The sequence below is a fragment of the Triticum aestivum genome, chromosome 3D (genome assembly GCF_018294505.1).
Source record: "Triticum aestivum cultivar Chinese Spring chromosome 3D, IWGSC CS RefSeq v2.1, whole genome shotgun sequence".
NCBI classification, from domain to species: domain Eukaryota; kingdom Viridiplantae; phylum Streptophyta; class Magnoliopsida; order Poales; family Poaceae; genus Triticum; species Triticum aestivum.
In genome coordinates this window covers 468,552,693-468,566,171 of record NC_057802.1, presented here as the reverse complement: position 1 = coordinate 468,566,171, position 13,479 = coordinate 468,552,693, and the positions used below count along the sequence as shown (strand labels likewise).

The following is a 13,479-nucleotide window of genomic DNA, read 5'->3' as shown; positions in this document are numbered from 1 at the left end:
AAAGAAAACAAAGGCCGAAATAAGCGCAAGTGTAAAAGATCAAAAATCACCTTTGTTGAACTATTGGAGAAATATCAAAAGAAGAGTGAAGAGAAGAATGCTTATCGGCACAATCATGCAAAGAAACCAAGATCACCCCCAAGGCGCAAATATGAGGATTGGTATTGGCAAAGTGAGAATTTTAATGCAACATATTTATATCCTTATTTTGGGCCGCCAATGCCAATGCCGTGGATGCCTCCCTATGCTCATGTAGATCCATATCCATCATGGGACAGGTATGATATAAGGGCACATTCTACATCTTATTTTAGAGCATCTCACCAATATTATGCAGCTCCAAGAAGATCAACATTTGAACAGTCACATGTTAAAGACCGTTTCAATTATAAGGAATCGGTCCGGACCCCATGGATGAAAAAAGAGGTGGTCAAGCAAGTCTACCGCGTGAAAAGAGATGGTCGTAAGTGTGCTACTTCAGATTTGATCTCAAATAATAAAGAGCCAATTAAAATGTTGACATTGGCTACAAAAGGCAAAGAAGTGAAGAAATCAATTGATAAAAATCAGAGTGCCAAATCTGAAGAAAAGATGTTGAGGGTGCACAAGGCCCAAAAAGAGTTGCCATTGGTTGAAACAAAATCACAGTTGACGTGCTCAGTCGGCTTATCATATTGGCAAAAGAAAGAGCTACAAAAGCTTAGTGCACAAGAGCTGAGAATCAAGAACATGGCATGGGTTCCCAAGAGGAAGAGTCAAAATAAAAATGATTCCTGTCCTTGTATTACACCAAGTGTTACAAAAGTGAAGAAAGGGAAGGACGGAAGCGGAAAACAATTAAGCCGAAGGTGTACATCATCCCATGAAAATCTTCGGTTAGCCCATCATCCATATTCGTCATACAAGCCACTGATGTCTTTGCCATGGAATTCATCCCCAGGTATGATTGGTTACCCTCCATGGGCTTATTTTAATCCGTGGATGCAATATAAATTTTTATGTCATGAAAGGGTATTACCAAATCACTATACATATGATTAGCTACAAGTTTGTTGCTGATCCAGAGGGCCGAAATACTTGATTTGTTATTTCACTTGTTTATTTTCGGCTATACGTGCTTTGGTGGATGAGGTTTACATGGACGGTATGTTAATGGACGATACTTAACTATCGACCTAAGAAACTATTTAATCGTGGCCGGTGTGGAGTTCTAACATCGTCCTTAGTTTGATTGAAGAGGGAGACAACTACTATGGAGATTATGTTTTGATAGTTGAATTCATAACAATGGTCATGCTATTGGTGTTATTTATATATCTCCATGTAGTCTTGTTCTGAGAAGCCTCGTGTGCCTCTTAAAATATATATGCATAAATGATTATTCGGATTGGATTTTTTACTTGCTATAGGTACTATACATATTGAGACTTTCGATGATTCGTTATGAGTAGTGCAACAAATATCCAAGGGTTATCAATGTTTTGACGAATCACTTATAGTTTATCTTGAAGTATGTCTAGATGCAAAATTTACCTTGAGCTACTTTAAAATTGTTCATATATCTAGACATGACAATTGGAAAGAGTTGGCATAGCAAACATCCGGCTACCATGTCCGTCATGGTGCATATCTATCACTAGCCGATGCTTATTCTTGCCAACATAGGTAAGGCCGAATTGGAGCTCACCACCTCGGCCACTAATGAAACTTTTATGCAGGCGAAGTAAGGATTGAAGAAAGTTCATTCTTGATTATCTGCAAAATCCTAGCGAAAGGGTGAACAATATGGTTCGGATGAGGGTTTTGCTATGGAACCTTATCACCGGATTGTTATTGAAGTTGAGAAGTTTCACCCAAGTTTGCATCAAGAGGTTCAAACAAGCAATGGCCAATATATACTTATCGTCCTAAGAGCAGGCAAAATGGCCGATGGAGTGTTGACATCGTCCTTAGAACAAGCTATGTGCAAGTTATTTTTCGGCACACAAGCTTTGCCGAAAAACAGGGGGGCATGTGTTAACACCCGATTTTGGCACGGTCAATAAGATGGCCTCAAATGGAGAAGTGTGTCTTTGAAGTTTGGGCCGTCGCCGTCCGATTTCATCTCAAAGGCTAAAACTATGCTCAAAGTACCAAGATCTTATATTCAGAGTACAGTTTGGCCGATTAAGCCCCTAAGACGACCACAGATGAAAACATGATCTACATGAATTGTCTTCGTCTCGTCGAACCGATCAATTTCGATATAAAAATTGTCCCAATCCGAGTTCGTATGCAAAAGTTAGAGGCAACACTTCATGGACCGGTCCTGAGTGACGCGAGGGGCCAGACACCCACCTAGGTGGTGTCTGATGGGTCGCCTGAGTTATTCGGCCTTTGCCGGCTGAATGAAGCTTGCCGGGATGAAGACCTTGCCGGCGTGGAAAGCTTGCCGGGGTGGAGACCTTGCCGGCGTGAAAGCTTGCCGGCGTGGAAGCTTGCCGGTGTGAAAGCTTGCCGGGGTAGAGACCTTGCCGGCGTGGAAGCTTGCCGGTGTGAAGCTTGCCAGGGTAGAAACCTTGCCGGGGTGAAAACTTGCCGGGGTGAAAGCTTGCCGGGGTAGAAACCTTGCTGGTGTTGAAAGCTTGCCAGGGTGGAAAGCTTGTCGGGGTGGAGACTGTCAAAGTCAATCCGACCAGAAGTTGGAGATGGGCTCGAAAGGTTATTCATATGGCCTCGTATGAAAAAGTGTTCTACATGGAAGTTGTGCGCATCGTCGAAACGGTCAACTTTTATTTTGGAGTCATCATCATCAGAGATAGTATACAACCTGCAGAGTTGTTATAATACTCGGACAGTTCAAAAAACTGCATAATTGAATCCGACCCACATTTAAAGATAGGCCCTGAAAGTCTTAAAGATAGCCTTAAAAAGAGAGGTGGCCCGCGTTGTCTTATGCAGATCATCGAGGCGGACAAGATTGATGTTGAACTCGACTCCATCCGAGTTAGTATGCGATTTTTATGGCCCGCGCAAGAAGCAGGATAGAAGTATGAGACAGATTCGGGCTGAATCCGAGTTGGACTGGAACTAGAGCTGTAGAACGTGAATTAATGTAATTTTCTAGTAAGGAAAGCCTAGATGAATTCTTTACTTGTACGGAAAGTCCAGCCTCCTCTTATATATGTTAGAGGTGACGGCCGATTGAAACAACACACAATCGAACAAATCAATCTACTATTTTTTGTGTCCATCTACTTTTTATCTCTTCTTTATATATTTCTTCTTGTTCTTCGCTAGTTCTTCATGCTGAAGGGCTGCGGATCCACGAGGCTCCAGGGGCAAGCGAATTGACTGTGTTTAAGAAAAAATGGTCATGAAATTGAAAACAGGAAAGAGGATAACAGAAAAATGATTATGTGTGTTTTTGCCTCCTCGCCTCGTCCTTGCCCTGAATCATAGGATGACGTGACAACACAGGAGCCATTGCTTACTATCGTGCCAGAGATCCGCCTCGTCTCCACATGAAACCTGGCCTAGCTTGCTGTTGGGATTCTAGACACAAGTCGTGCGGTCAGTTGAGCCCCCAACTTTTCAAAAAAAACATACTAAAATTATTGTTCATTTACTGTACATTATGAAAAAGTAATTAAAAATTAGTAATGACCCCATACGTTCTTCCGGCTAGTGCTAGCTTGCACCATCATTTTGATGGCCCTGAAGATCAGATATACATTTATCTGAATGATGCCAGTCTAGTTAAATAGTTCTGTTGGAAACCCAACTATAATTGATCTTTTGGCCTTCCATCTTTCATCACAAGTCATCCATGTATTTTCCCACATAATACCCAAGCCTCTATTGCAGGCAACATTTTTGCCTTGAGGTTAACCCACTTGTGTGAAAGTGACCCATGGTGAATTATGTACATGACACGTGCTATTATTTTGGTAAATGGTTGTGTACAAAGGCCTTGTGTGTTCAGAAGTTTGTTTCAAATTTTTTGAACTGCTGTCACGTTTCTTTTGGTGGGTTTAGCAAATTTTGTTACTTGTGGGCCATCCTTCCGCTTTGACTGGATTGCGTAAGTTTCCTTCGGTGGTTCGGTGCCGCTCTATGTTAATGTAATGCTTTCATCGTGAAATCTAGAGTCGCTCCGGTCCCTGATCGGTGCCGCTTGGGCCTCGCTTGATGGTTCGCGGGAAGGTTCGCGTGAAATCCTCCACCGCTGTTTTTACCTACATAAAAGGCCCTCCTCCCTCTCGACCTAGGTCTCCATCGCAGTAGTCTGGGTCGCAAGCATAGTACAGGCCTCGGGACGGTGACTGCGGAGGCCATGAGCGGCGGAGAGCGCGGCCATGCTGTCGGCTCCTCTGCTCGACCGCAACGGTTGCGTCATCTGCTTCGGAGAGGGAGCCATGATGAGCGGCGACGTCAAGTCCTTCTTCTGGTAGAAGAAGACCCACACCGGGGCGCGGGCAAGCAACCCCACCGACGGCGTTCCCAAGAAGGCGGTGCAGCACCACCATCGGGCGCAACTTCTCCACCCGACACCAGGTAAGCCTTATGCATGCCCGGTTACACGGCCGATTCGTGTGCCGCCCGCATCCCGCTCACTGCTGTAGCGCCGACATCGGCATGCTTCGCTGCTCTCCAGCCCTCCCGGTTGCCACCATGCCACCGACGACAATCCCATGGTGGTGACGACGTGCAATCTATCCCTGTTGCGTGCCCGACGCCGACGTTGATGGTCGCCGCCAGGAGGCATCCAATCGACAGACGGTGCAGGAGACAGCCAGCGGTGGCTGAAGTTGGAGGCGGGAGCGAGCCGCGAAGGAGGAAAAGGGACAGGGAAGAGTAGGGCAAGGTCATATGATGCCGCCTCTCAATTACAGTATTTTTTGCACTGTGAGGCTCTCGATTAGGCTCTATCGCGTCGGTGCTCGATTTCTCTCTCGGTTGGTGGATAGTAGCAAAGAGAAAGAAGAAGAAGGAAGCATGCTAGAGGCCTGCCGGAGACGGACAACGCCAGCCAGAAATCCGGCCAGCTGCAGCCTGAAACGATGCCCTCGATCCTCTCCCTGTCTGTTTCCCTCCTCCTTTCATCGGGCGCGGTGTGTTAGACATGTTACATGTGCGGTCGGCGGCCAAGGAGTTCTTGATGCGCAGCAGGACAGGAGTCGTGTGCATCCCCCTTGACCACGCAAAGAGCACAACCAGTGGGAGGCAAGTCGTGGGAGATGGACAGGGACAGGCCTGCGTGCCTGCGTTTGTCCTCCCGGGGACGAGGTACGCTGCGGTGCATTCATGCATGCTTCACCCCTTCCGACTCATCTCGGACGGCGCCACACTGTAGTACCAGTCAGTCATGACGAGACCGGCAACGCCTCCGCGTGCGGGCAGTACGCTTTCAAGATCCAAGATCCAGTTGTAGTTCACCGCAGGCGCCATCACCCAACGCTCTCCGTCAACAAGAGCACGGACAACAGCACGTACACTAGGCCGATGTGTTGTTCGTCCTTCAAGGTTAGCTGCAGGATTATCCGGCAAAAACCAGTCATGTACTCACGGGCTACTTCCATCTGAAGGACAGACTGTTGTTTGTGGGCCGTGTGCTATTAGCTCTCTCTCTCTCTCTCCTTTTGCTCTTTGATGTATTTCTTTGATACATGTTTCATGCATGTAGCTGCCGTGCTACTCTGTTTGACTTCTTCTGTTTGAAGTATGAGAGAAATCAAATTCCTATGTACAGTGAGCCTTCCAATTTGCACAAATTATTTATGCATCTTTTGATGTACTTGAGGTGCAGGAATGTACAAGCAAGTTTGATAATGCACAGAGAAGTACTCTCTTTGTAAACTAATATAAAAACGTTTAGATTACTAAAGTAGTGATCTAAACACTCTTATATTAGTTTACGGAGGGAGTATTAGTTAATAACATGCGGAGCTCAATCTAATGAATCAAAAAATGAGCGTTGAAGCAAGAAAAGGCCAAATCGGCCCTTCGAAGAAAAGGCCAAATCATTGGAGCCGGAGGGAGATCAACTGCGCTTTCAGGTGGCATTATTATTATTCGAGTCAAAGTGTGGATATAATACTAATTTACTGTTTAAGGGTTCAGCTTTTGCGGTATCATGAATTCTCGCTGTTTTGATGATGTGGTGACCGCATGAGGCACAATGGTATTTATTTTTGTATTAGGATTTTTTTTTTGAAGGAATGAAAACAGAGATGCAAAGAATGTTTCTGCACATATTTTTTGGAAGATAATTTATGCTACCTATCCTCATCTTATGAGCATGGAATGTATGATTGAACTAAGCGGACATAATTACAAATAGTTTGGTGCTCCTTTTCTCTGCATTTTTGTGGCTCTCTATTGTATTAAGCTAACATACACCGCTCTGTTAAGCTACTTTAGGACATGAGAAGATACATCTTTCAAATTTCATGCCAGACTTGATTCTTGTGCGTCAGTAATTCAATTTATTTTCTTAACTGGGCTGCTTACATAATGGTGAAAGGGTGCATTAATTTATGTTCCACATTTTATTTTATCCATGCAAAACTCCATGTATTATTACAATTTGAGAGATTTTTCTCTATCATCAATTCGCAAACTTAAGTGAAAAAATTATATTGATTCCAGTTTGAGTTGAAGATCCGATCTCTGTATTGAGAAGCTACCACGAGGTTGACCTTAGATGGTTGTCTTGAAATAGTCCTTAGTAATTACCTTTGTGTTCTGTCCCATTAAACAAACCAAGTAAGCATATCAATTTGCATGCCACTGCAAACCAAAAAGAGATGATGTCAAACTAGAAACCAATCAACAGTCAAATTTTTTAACACATGAGTCTTCCTTTTATCACGTATGTAATTTCAACATAAAGTATTCACAAAGTTTTGTATAATTTCATCATCGACACAAATCCGGCAAGCGGGTGAACATGGATGCTATGAATTATTGAAGAATAAAAAATTTATCATGCAATATCAATATGTATTTCCTTTATCTACAATGAATTGATTCCTTTTGTGCAAAAATGATTTTATTTATGAAAGATTTCAGCATTTGTACCAATATGATTTTTATGCATACATTGCAACATAAAAATTAAAGTTGAATAAGCAACAATTGAATAATTAATCAAATACTTAACAGTTAAAGTTTAATATAACTGTATGCAGACTTTATCACATAATGTATCAACAGGCGCGGCGTGCTGTATACAATGCCAATAAGTAGACCTTATTAGTAATCTATCAGTGTGTACCCTTCCGTTCATCAGTATGTATCATGCATAGCTGCAATATAAATGTCCCATTTTCCATCTTCTTTTACTGGACTCATCGTATATATTCTTTTTGGGTTCTAGCCATGGACGATTCTATCGTTACAAATATAACAATGCCCTTTATGATCCGTATAAATACAACGTAACAATGGGCGCGGCGTGCCGCCGCGCGGGCTATGCTAGTGATGATACTACACTGTTTAAACGATCAATAATCTATATATACAACTTAAATATATTAAACACCAAAGAATAATACACTGTCTGTTCTAGTCAACAATTTTTTCAGCTTTTTAGCAACCTCCATATTTTTTTAGAGAAGGAGGATGAACCCCGGCCTCTGCATCTGGAAGATGTATGCGGCCATTTTATTAATTATTCATGAAGATCTTACAAAGAAATACATCAATATGTCTGAATCCGTCATCTTGGCAACATCTGTCGCTACTTCTATTCACTTGATGAAGGGGTGCAGAAATAGTGAGCCAGATACACAGATCTCTCACCTAATCCTAACATCTAAAACCGGAGGCCCCAGCCCAGCCAAATACCGGATCTGGGACACAGACCGGTTCGATGCACCCTCATGGGTCGTCGCCGCCATATTCCACCGATCCATCTTCAGAGCAGATATTGGTGCATCGACCTTGCCAGGCCTGCCATGGACGCCGCCACGGCGCCAAACAGCCCCACCGCCCTGCACTCGTCCATCCAGCCACATCCGTCGTCGAGATCCAGCTTTATTCTTCGAAACAAACATCTTCCACCATGCAAACTAGTGCATCTTCTTTTCTCCTGATTATCTCCCCACCAAAAACTAACAATTTCATTGGTAATTGACTTGCAAGTTTCCTTTGGCAATATAAAAACTGACATGGCATAAGAAGGAATTGATTGGACTACCAATTTCACCAAAATCTGTGTACCTTGCATAAAGACAGTTTTTTCTTTTCATCCTTTCAGTCGCTGACAGACTCTGTCAACAAGATGATGGAAGCAATCACTGACACAAACAAGATGATAGAACCATGGTAGGAAGTCCCAAATAAGTGTCTGCAAGACCTTCTGTGACAATGTCCAGTTCTCCGCATACACCCTCTCTAACACAAGGATGAAAATTTAAATACCTGAAGTTCTACAAAAGTTAAGTATGTGAGACCCACTCACACCGATCGATCTGTCAATAAGCTCCTGTAAAGAAATTTTATAGTGTGAACCATTAGGTCGAACTTTTTTTTATGAAATTCTACACAGGACAATGAGAGGATGTTTTGCAAACATTTCAACCGCGTCAACACACCAACTATAAAATTGGCCCGATCTAGGTCGACCATGACCTGGGGTGCTTGTTTTGTCAACTTGTGTGTAGCAAATGGGCATTTTTCAATTGAGTTGGTGACTATATAAACTGTAAAGGGAATACACGACAAGTTTTGTGAGTCATGCAAAGTTCAGTCAACCAGAACAAGTTTTGGATCCTAGAATCCACATAAACCACGGGCCGGCTAAGTACTACGTTAAGTAATATAAATTGACGCAGACCATAAGGCAAAGGCTAACTAAACATAGTTTTTTTTTTACCCCGCAAAAGAAAAAAGAAAAAAACTAAACATAGTTGGTCCACGAGTGTTGATCAAAAGATGTCCTGAGACTATCTGTTACATGTACTGATTGGGGAAGCTTAAGATGATAGGATGTTCAAAAGATCTACGCGTGAGCTCTGCTTGTGGAGATTTTATATGCAGATGCGTTCTGCTCACTTCTGATCTGCCTGACTTGTTGTTACCCATGTGGCCTATGAATTCCCCCGCTTCCTTTTGGATCCTGTGGCCCTGTGGCAACACTGATCATCGTATGGGGTAGCTGCCACAAGTTCCAGAGATCCTGTGACTCCGCCCTGTTGAGGACTGGTTGAAAGTCTTGCACCTAGTTTTGAACGAACTTCAGGTGTACACAGCAGCGTAAGTAATTCATTCCGGTCGTCGGGATCATAAGAGTAGAAGGTTACGGCAGCAGCGTTTGTGAAGGCATTGGCAATACGCCCAAGCTGTAGCGCATCAACTGTTCTAGCTGCATTATCAGATCTATCAAATGGATCTTCGACCTAAACCGAAAAGAACAGCATATACAGATCTTCAACTTGAGGCTAAAATTTCCACCAACATAGCCACCAAATGCACTGTGAAGGAAATACTTACAAACCAGCGGTGAGATTTCATCTTGTCATGGGTTCGTTTGGGCTGACCAGTGTAAGTGGATACATCGCTAGGGACCATCCCGCAAAACTGCAAACAGAGTATAAGCTTGCCTGATAAGATTTTTTTAATCTATGATAATGCTGGTAAGATTCCTTTTCGCATAATTGATGTTATGCTTTGTTCTAAATGGAAATTATTCATACAAAATTTCGTTACCCTACTGCATGTACATATATACTACAAATAGCACATAGAGTTTATACCTTGCCAAACATAAATGAACTAATTTTGATGAGGTGAAGTGATTAGCTCATTTACCTACAACATAATCCAAATAGGTCAATCTATATGGGTGGACTCAAACTGGACTTACAAGTTATAACCCTGTAAGGATCACAAACTAACTCGAGCCACCTACAAACCTACCCCTCTCATATAGTCCTAGTCATTTATGGTTTTGCTTGAGCTTCTCCTTGGCTAGAAATCTAAACTTATTACCACCCACTATGCTAACTTTATTATGATATGATAATGAAGATTGCAAGATAGACAAAAAGAATGCCGAAAAATGGCAGCTAATGGCTATGACATAAGTAGAATAAAATGCTCTTAGAAACACGAATAACACATCCGGTGTCTAGAATTTAGGTAGTCGGAGCCTCAGAGGAAAGGCTCATGTAGACAAAATAGTGAAAAATAAGTTCAATTACCTTTGAAAAAAATCCTACAAGGAGAGCGCAAAGAGACTTATTATTTCTTTGCCCTATGTTCTGGAGTTGAAATTTTTCTATATTTGCTGCACAGACCTCATCAACATGCTTTTCATCAATAAACCTCATTCCTGCATGTGAACGTGACGAGTAAATTACCAACACTATTACACAATACACCACACAATCGTCATCGTCAGTCTCACAAACAAGCCAATTTCGTCTCACCTGCTGGATCCTCCACATCAAAAAACTTGTTCATAGGTGGAAAAATTGCAGGCGTACAAGTCTGCAAAATACAGTTAAATTGCGTGAGAAATAGGATTTCTGGGTTCCATTTTGGCAAATATACAAATAAGAATTAGGGAAAAAAATAAACACCTGGAAATAAAAGATGACAAGTAAGCAAAGCGAATACGAGCTCAGGGTTCCCTTTTTTGGATCATTAATGTTTTGAGCTTTTGCCCATTCCTTGACCTGCAAGGAAATGTGATGCTGAGCCCTGGGCTTAACTAAGAAAACGTGGAAACAGAAAATTGAAGAAAATGGATACATAGAGCTTACCAACAAAACCATATCACCAAAGCGCTTATCTAGAGTATTGAGCCAGTACAGCACTCTGGACTTAATTCGGCCACGGTAGTTATCGATGGATATATCACAGGAAATGCTAAATTTGTTGCTCACATAACTAAGTACTGGAAGTCTGGAACCCTTGCAGTAGGAATGAACTGCACATCCCTAGCAACACCTGAATGAAGTATGAAAACATAATTTAAACGAGAGAAAAAAAACTTGCCTCATAAAATCTAAATCAGCACAGCCGCGCAACAACAGAGGGCATTGCATTTAATCAAGCAACCACGGAGATTGATCAACATATACGTTACAGTAAAGATCTTTCATTCTGCACGCAGATGCATGGTTCCAAAAAGAAGTTACCTTTGATTTGTAAAACTCTCCTTACTTCACTCAAGGCATTTATTCTTTCGACTCTCAAGGCTTTCCTCTTTTTCTTGGTTGCAAAGGAGTCCGGGTCATTTGACAGCTCAACAGATACATCCAAATCACCTGATTTTGCATAAAGATTTGATGCGAAAGATCCAAAAGGTTTGACAGCAGCATCTGTTAAGGAAAATCCAACACTCAGAAACTGTAGTACTAATAAGTAATAACCTCACAACACCTCCCTCGAAACTTAAGTAACATATGCATCGACTGACTAGGCATAGATAGACTAGGGGAAGAATAACAAACGAAGTGTGTCTCATCTGCGCAACTTCCGTAATGGAAATCATAGAGTAGCCAATGCATTTCGCCTACAACACTCGCAGTATGAAAAAAGTTGAGGGTCAATTGTCACAAACCAAAGTTATTCCATGAAGGATTATAGATTTTACAAGCTTGTCACTTGTCAGTGGTCTCAATAAACTGTTAAGATTGGGCTTACTATGTTAAAGTAGTCTACTAGGAATGCACATCCATAGACCATAGTAGAGCATGCATAAGAAGGGAAAACATTTTCCTTCTATAGTAAGCAATACCAAGCTTGATGTCAGACAATCACATCATTGTACCCTTAATAAATATTATCAGGATTTTGTTTTTAAATTGTGGAAAAGAACCTTGTGGTGACCAAATAATGAGAAGCTACCTTCCAAATCAGCAGCTGAATAGATGGAATTCACAAACTCTTGAATAGTTTCCAGACGTTTGTTTCGATCGTCCTCCGTGGGCTTGATTACAGAGAGAACTTCCTCAATGCACTCCTCCACTAAATAAAAGTCCTGCACAATCTCAATCATGCTGAAACCCTACAACAACATAATGAGTAAGTTAAACGAGTATATAACATGGGAAACGTGTGGTGGCACCCGGGAGTCCAGGCACCCCCTTATCAGCCCCGTTGAGTCTCTATAAGATTCGTGCTGGGTCTGACTAGGATCAGACCATTTGCAGGACCTGCCAGCTTTGTCAGCTCATTAGCCTCATATAGCTGCAGACATGGCACTGAGCAGTAGATACCTATCTATGACTAGTCTATGTGACACGTGCAGAAAGTTGTCGAGAGAGCTCACACAGGCTCAACTAGTCGGTACTTTAAATAATACAGTGCTAAGCTTTTATTTGACCGCGAGTCGTGGTGGGACGTGTGACTCCGAGTCTGAGAGACCATCCACATTTCTTCGCCCAGGAATTTTTTTAGTCTGTTTCACGTGTGGAGAGAGCCCGTGAGGGGAGGAGAGAGACTGAGAGAGGAAACTTTTATGAGAGATGTGCTATGAGACAGAGAGAAACTGACAACGGTTCTACTGTGAGAGAAAAAAGAGCAGAGAGGTGATGCGTGAGATAGAAGGGAAAAAGGTATTGTAAGTGTGCATCGGAAGTGACAGGTGTGGTGGCCTCCCTGTAATGCACAGTGTCCTACGAGACCCAGCTGCCCTTTTACTGTTCAAGTAGACCTGCAAAACGAAAGAATGTTGCAGTGCATGGCACAGATCCCTGGTCTCCTGCGTTGCGTGAACGGTGGCGATATGCGGGTGTCTAGACACCCGGGTCCTAAAAGTCTGGTCTCATATAACATTATAAATCACGTATGACCAAATTCAACTTAAGAATTCCCTCCCTTGCGTCTTGATGGATTGATATAGCGAAAAGATATATGTGTAATAAATAGTCAAGGTAGGCAACACCGACAACTGACAGTCCGAAACGGCATTGTAGTTGCCCTTTAGGGCAGTTGTGCCTCACGCACACGTGCCTCGGTTTGGATGGTGAGCATCAAGCATTGGATATCTGGCTATCGACATTAAAGAAGCAAGCCTTCTTCTGCTTCTGAATCTAACACCTAAGAAAATTCGAACTGCAAGTTACAAGGAGAATGGCTGCGCTGGTTTTCATATGTACATATGATGCCATGTAGCTAACTTCTCAATCATGTATTCCCATGTTTATTAAATGTTCTTGACCGGAAAAAAAATCTCTTAGGGAATCAAATATATCTTTCTTCTTCCTAAAATTAGAACATACTGAGAAAAAGCTAGACCTGAAACTGATAACTTGCAGAGAAACTTGCAGGCATAGTTAAAAAGGTGTGCCTACTTAAGCGGGCCTAGGCTCCAGGCGATAGCAAACACCTAGCTCTTAGTTGTGCTTAATGTGGCCATAATTGTGCTTAAGCATGCGCGCGCTTTAGTCAGCCAGAAAAGCGCAAGGCGGTGGCAAAGCGCGCAATTATTAACACCTAGTGATTTTTAAAACTTTTGAGTTAAATACACTGTGGGTGCCTTAA

General features: G+C 42.4%; 1 pseudogene; it reads right to left on the bottom strand.

Annotated features, from left to right (window-relative positions):
* Positions 1 to 9,074: 9,074 nt before the first annotated feature.
* On the bottom strand, positions 9,075 to 12,906 carry LOC123076379 (protein HESO1-like; annotated as a pseudogene).
* Positions 12,907 to 13,479: the final 573 nt, after the last annotated feature.